At 48.0% G+C, this 6,266-nt stretch overlaps 1 protein-coding gene across 1 annotated transcript in view; it reads right to left on the minus strand.

Annotated features, from left to right (window-relative positions):
• LOC116966893 (complement C1q tumor necrosis factor-related protein 1-like) overlaps positions 1-1,560 on the minus strand; it is an 11,060-nt gene extending 9,500 nt beyond the window's left edge. Inside the window, exon 1 of the mRNA XM_033013257.1 lies at positions 1,424-1,560. The gene's annotated coding sequence lies outside the window, so the exon portion shown is untranslated. The remainder of the gene's footprint in view (positions 1-1,423) is intronic.
• Positions 1,561-6,266: the final 4,706 nt, after the last annotated feature.

Raw genomic sequence — 6,266 nt, forward strand, 5'->3', positions numbered from 1 at the left:
CGAGTCCGCACTGACCATCGATCCCCGCACACTAACACTATCCTATACACACACACACACACACACACACACTGCGGGACAATTTTTTACACGATTTTCACACCAAACCAATTAACCTACAAACCTGTACGTCTTTGGAGTGTAGGCGGAAACCAGAGCGCCCGGAGAAAACCCACGCGGTCACGGGTGGGGGGAACGTGCCAACTCCGTACAGACAGCACCCGTAGTCAGGATGGAACCCGTGAGGCAGCAACTCTACCGCTGCCCCACCCACCGCGCTGAAGAAGGGTCTCGACCCGGAACGTCACCCCAGAGATGCTGCCTGTCCCGCTGAGTTACTCCAGCATTTTGTCTCTGTCTCCGGTGCTGTTCCTGGGATTTTGTTCCTGTTACACGTGCTGCTGAGTTATCTCCCACTTTCCACACATGCGTTTAATTTTCTGCCCATTGAGCATGAAGGCAGCCCTGAGTGTAGTCCATCTCTCTCCTGCTACTGTGGGCTGACAACTGCCTGACAGCCAGGTTCACATTCCACATGTGTCGACTACACAGGGGATCTTAGAGGAACATATACAATTCCTAAGGGATTGGACAGGCTAGATGCAGGAAAAATGTTGGTGGAGTCCAGAACCAGAGGTTACAATGAGTAGTGTCGCCAACTGTCCCGTATTAGCCGGGACATCCCGTATATTGGGCTAAATTGGTTCGTCCCGTACGGGGTTCGCCCTTGTCCCGTATTTGACCGCGACTACTCGGGGTTGAGGGGACTGTCGGGTCGGGCCCTGCCTCACCCGTCCCGACGTAGTGCAGCCCATGGAGTGCAGCAGCAGCACCTCGCCCGTGGCCCCGTTGGTCGGCAGCCCGGCCAGCTGTCCGACCTTCGGACCTTCGCTTACCGCCGACACCACCACCACCCCTCCTTCTCACGGCCGATCATCGGTTCATGAGTTGGACGGGGGGGGGGGGGCGACCATCGGGCCAAAACTCCTCACAGCTGGCCCGCCGGCTGGGCTTTGTGTGCAGTCCAGCACCCCGGGCCAACTCATCCATTCACCCAGCCATGGCCCAGTCGGTCAACGAAATGCCGTGGGGAATTTGCCCCGTATTTTGACCTTTTGTCCCTTATTTTGGGAGTGAGAAAGTTGTCGACCCAACCAGTGGGGTAGATGTTAGGTCAGACATAGGCAGGGCGATCTGCTAGACGGCTATATTAGTCCATGTTCTTCAGTGGAGAAGGCTTGATGTCTCATTCTATCCGTGCCCCTGGCAGCTAAAGCCGCAAAGAGTCAGAGGGAGTTCGGGGGGGGGGGGGGGGGGGGGGGGGGTGGTGGGTGGCGTTCTCGGGAGTAGGTCATTAGTGGGAAACTCCTTCCTGAAGCAGCAGAGGGAAACAGGATCGCAAATATAAAACAGGGGGACTTACCTTTTTGACAGAGAAAAACTGTGCAGACTTTACGCGCAACTGCAGATGGTTCAAATAATGCAGCCGGAAGGAAACTAAGATAATTAGGAACAGATACTCAAGTTTATAAAGTGGAAGGAACACTGTATATAACGAAGGAACAATTTAGTCTTCATTCAATCAGCCGTTAACTCTTAAAGTTCAGATCTGGGCTTTGCCGGTGAATTCAACCCAGTGGTATGATTATTGATTTCTCTCAAGAAGGTCCGAAACGTTGCCTATTTCCTTCGCTCCATAGATGCTGCTGCACCCGCTGAGTTCCTCCAGCATTTTTGTCTACCTTCGATTTTCCAGCATCTGCAGTTCCTTCTTTTTCTTTCATATTTAATTTAATTTTATTTTATTTTTATTGGAGGAAAAAAAAATTACAGTTCCTTCTTAAACACATTGATTTCTCTCAGTTCAGGTAGCCCCGGCATTCCCTCTCTCTCCATCCCTCCCCCACCCAAGTCGCACCAGCATCTCGTTCTCCCCCAGCAAACAGCTAACAATGGCCTGTTTGCTTTATCATTGCTATTTTTCTTTGCACATCTTTCACGATCTCTCCGCATCACCGTCTATGTCTCTCGTTTCCCTCTCCTCCGACTCTCGGCCTGAAGAAGGGTCTCTACCCGAAACGTCACCCATTCCTTCTCTCCAGAGATGCTGCCTATAGGAAGGAACTGCAGATGCTGGTTTACACCGAAGATAAGACACAAACAGCTGGAGTAACTCAGCGGGACAGGCAGCATCTCTGGAGAGAAGGAATGGGTGATGTTTCAGGTTGAGACCCTTCTCCAGACTCCTCCAACATTGGACCATTGTGGGCTCCGACTTTCCTGGGTCATCAGTGTGGCAGCTCTGATTTGTACATTGTCACACTTACCCCTTATTCTTAATACAGATACAGTGCGTAAGCTATTTTGCTTTTTGTCCAAGCCATCTATTTTGGGATCTAACTGAGCCACAAACTCCCGTTGATCAGATAACTATGTTTTAGAAGGCTATTAAGCTAAAGACCTTTAGTTGGAAAGTTACATTTTATTACTGCATGGTGTGGTAATAAACCTGAAATATAAGAAGCCTTAAATGTCTAGCAGATGCCTCTCAGCCCTTGAGTTGACTGGGATTAAAACTGCTTATCCTTGGCAGGAGCCTTGCCTTGCTTGCGGTCGGTGTGATAGAGCCAGATGCAGAACTCTGGAGGATTTCGGAGACGTGGCTGAAACAAGCTGCAAGATCTTTTAACACACAATGAGCGTTTGTCGGCATTGGGCCTGAACTCGCTGGAGTTTAGAAGTTTCAAAGCTGTGGGGGGGGGCCTCATTGAGACGTACAGAGTCGTGAAAGACCTGGATAGAGTGGATGGGGAGAGGATGTTTCCACTAGTGGGAGAGTCTAGGACCAGAGGTCACAGCCTCAGAATTAAAGGATGTTCTTTTAGGAAGGAGATGAGGAGGAATTTCTTTAATCAGAGGGCAGTGAATCTGTGGAATTATTTGCCACAGACGGCTGTGGAGGCCACAAGTCAGTGGATATGTTTAAGGCAGAGATAGATAGATTCTTGATTAGTACGGGTGTCAGGGGTTATGGGGAGAAGGCAGGAGCATGGGGTTAGGAGGGAGAGATAGATCAGCCATTATTGAATGGCGGAGTAGACTTGATGGGCCGAATGGCTTAATTGTACTCCTATTCCTTATGACCTTATGACTGCACAATAAATAGTCAGTAATGCATTTACAGCATCAGTCTCGACCCAAAACGTTGCCTATTTCCTTCGCTCCATAGATGCTGCCGCACCCGCTGAGTTTCTCCAGCATTTTTGTCTACCTTCAATGCATTTACAGGCATGCTTTACTGAACCTTTTCATTCCTCTAGTTTCCCTCTCCCCTGACTCTCAGTCTGATGAAGGGTCTCGACTCGAAACGTCACCCAGTCCCTTCTCTGCAGAGATGCTGCCTGTCCCGCTGAGTTACTCCAGCTTTTTGTGTCGATCTTCAAGAGTCATTCTGTTCCCAGTCACCCGGCAAGCCCTGAAATGGAACCCCCAAGGAAAAAGGAGAAGAGGTCACCCCAGGAACAGCTGGAGAAGAGGTGTCCAGTGTCTGAGAGTGGGCTCAACTGGGGAGATCTCCAAAGACCACACCTGGAGTATTGTGTGCAGTTTTGGTCCCCTAATTTGAGGAAGGACATTCTTGCTATTGAGGGAGTGCAGCGTAGGTTCACCAGGTTAATTCCCGGGATGGCGGGACTGTCATATGCTGAGAGAATAGAGCAGCTGGGCTTGTACACTCTGGAGTTTAGAAGGATGAGAGGGTATCTCATTGAAACATTTAAGATTGTTAAGGGCTTGGACACGCTAGAGGCAGGAAACATGTTCCCCATGTTGGGGGAGTCCAGAACCAGTCGCACACACAGTTTAAGAATAAGGAGTAAGCCATTTAGAACGGAGACGAGGAAACACTTTTTCTCACAGAGAGTGATGAGTCTGTGGAATTCTCTGCCTCAGAGGGCGGTGGAAGTGGGTTCTCTGGATGCTTTCTAGAGAGAGCTAGATAGGGCTCTTAAAGATAGCGGAGTCAGGGGATATGGGGAGAAGGTAGGAACGAGGTACTGATTGGGGATGATCAGCCATGATCACATTGAATGGCAGTGCTGGCTCGAAGGGCTGAATGGCCTAATCCTGCACCTATTGTCTATTGTCTAACTGCCAACAACCGAGTGAGGTGGAGGACATTAGTCAATGGAGGAGCAAAGGGCTGAAGAGGAAGAAGGAAGTGGAAATGGCAATCAGTCTTCAAGACCTAGGATAGACAAAAATGCTGGAGAAACTCAGCGGGTGAGGCAGCATCTATGGAGCGAAGGAAATAGGTGACGTTTCGGGTGATGAATTTACCAGCAGGGAACATTTAGAGTCTCGCTGCTGATGGTTTAATTGTTCCTGGAATCGATAGCTGAGCCCACGTGGTACTTAATGGCTCCAACAAAAGCAAACATTACAGATTAGTTTCCAGAGGGAATATCGCCAAGTGAGAAGTTGTTAAAAGCATGGCAGACTCCGCTGAATAACAGGGCAATCAGTCCGGCTTGGTAATCTAGAGTCTGAAGGAGGGTCCCAACATCCCATATATTGGTTTGTCCCGTATGGGACCACCCTTGTCCCGTATTTGACTGCTACCACTCGGGTCACCGCTGGATTTTCAACATGTTCAAAATTGTTGCGACTGTGCTGGGTGCCGACAGTCGCCGAAAAAAATCGCGTAAGTGCTCCAGGCCCTTTTACTGTTCGTGAAATAGTGAATCAATTCACAGAGACTGACTTTTTAAAATTACCTATTTTAATATTTAACATTTACTTTTCTCAGTTAACATGCTGGCGTTTGATCTACTGGCTCCAGATCCAGGGCCCAGCCTCCAGATACAGTCCACAACGTTGTAGTAATCTTGTACAGTGAGATTAGTTTAGTTTAGTTTATTGTCACGGAGTTTGTACGTCCTCCCCGTGACCGCGTGGGTTTTTCTCCGGGTGCTCTGGTTCCCTCCCACACTCCAAAGACGTGCGGGTTTGTAGTTTAATTGGCTTCGGCAAGTTGTGAAATTGTGTAAGATTCAGGAGTTTGATCGCCCCAAAACGAGGAAAGACAGCTGCTGGCTACGTCAACGGAAGATCAACGGGAGAACAAAGAAGATTGAACTTTATTTCACCTTCCACCACAGTGAGGAATGTGGAGGAGTCACTGTGGTGGATGTTTATGTTAAAATGTATTTTGTGTGGCTTGTTGCTTTTTATTTGTATGACTGTTTGACAGATCAAATTCCTCGTATGTTGCAAAACATACTTGGCTTATAAAGTATTATTGGTGATGTTAAATGCGATAGTGTGCTGTGTCTTTTTATTTTTTATTTTATATGGATGTATGGTAATCTGATTTCTTCTTTGTAAAGTTTGGCTTCCACGTGATTTGATTTAAAAGTGCTATATAACTAAAAATTACTTACTTACTATTGTATTGTATTAGAAACATAGAAAATAGGTGCAGGAGGAGGCCATTCGGCCCTTCGAGCCTGCACCACCATTCATTGTGATCATGGCTGATCGTCCCCTATCAATAACTCGTGCCTGCCTTCTCCCCGTATCCCCTGACTCCACTAGCCCCTAGAGCTCTATCTAACTCTCTCTTAAATCCATCCAGTGACTTGGCCTCCACTGCCCTCTGTGGCAGGGATTTCCATGAATTCACAACTCTCTGGGTGAAAAAGTTTTTTCCCACCTCGGTCTTAAATGACCTCCCCTTTATTCTAAGACTGTGTGGCCCCTGGTTCTGGACTCGCCCAACATTGGGAACATTTTTCCTGCATCTAGCTTGGCCAGTCCTTTTATAATTGTATATGTTTCTATAAGATTTCCCCCTCATCCTTCTAAACTCCAGTGTATACAAGCCTAGTCTTTTCAATCGTTCCTCATATGACAGTCCCGCCATCCCAGGGATCAATCTCGTGAACCTACGCTGCACTGCCTCAATCACAAGGATGTCCTTCCTCAAATGAGGAGACCAAAACAGTACACAATACTCCAGATGTGGTCTCACCAGAGCCCTGTACAACTGCAGAAGAACCTCTTTACTACTATACTGAAATCCTCTTGTTATATTGTAAGATAGTGATAGTGTACGGGTTGATCTCTGGTCAACACAGACTAGGTGGGCCGAAGGGCCAGTTGTCGCACTGTATCTCTAAAGTCTGAATTATTGAGTTTAGTTTAGTTTAGAGATACAGCACAGGAAAGGGCTCCAGCCCACCGATTCCACACCGATCAGCGATCAT

Source organism: Amblyraja radiata, chromosome 38 (genome assembly GCF_010909765.2).
Source record: "Amblyraja radiata isolate CabotCenter1 chromosome 38, sAmbRad1.1.pri, whole genome shotgun sequence".
NCBI classification, from domain to species: Eukaryota; Metazoa; Chordata; class Chondrichthyes; order Rajiformes; family Rajidae; genus Amblyraja; species Amblyraja radiata.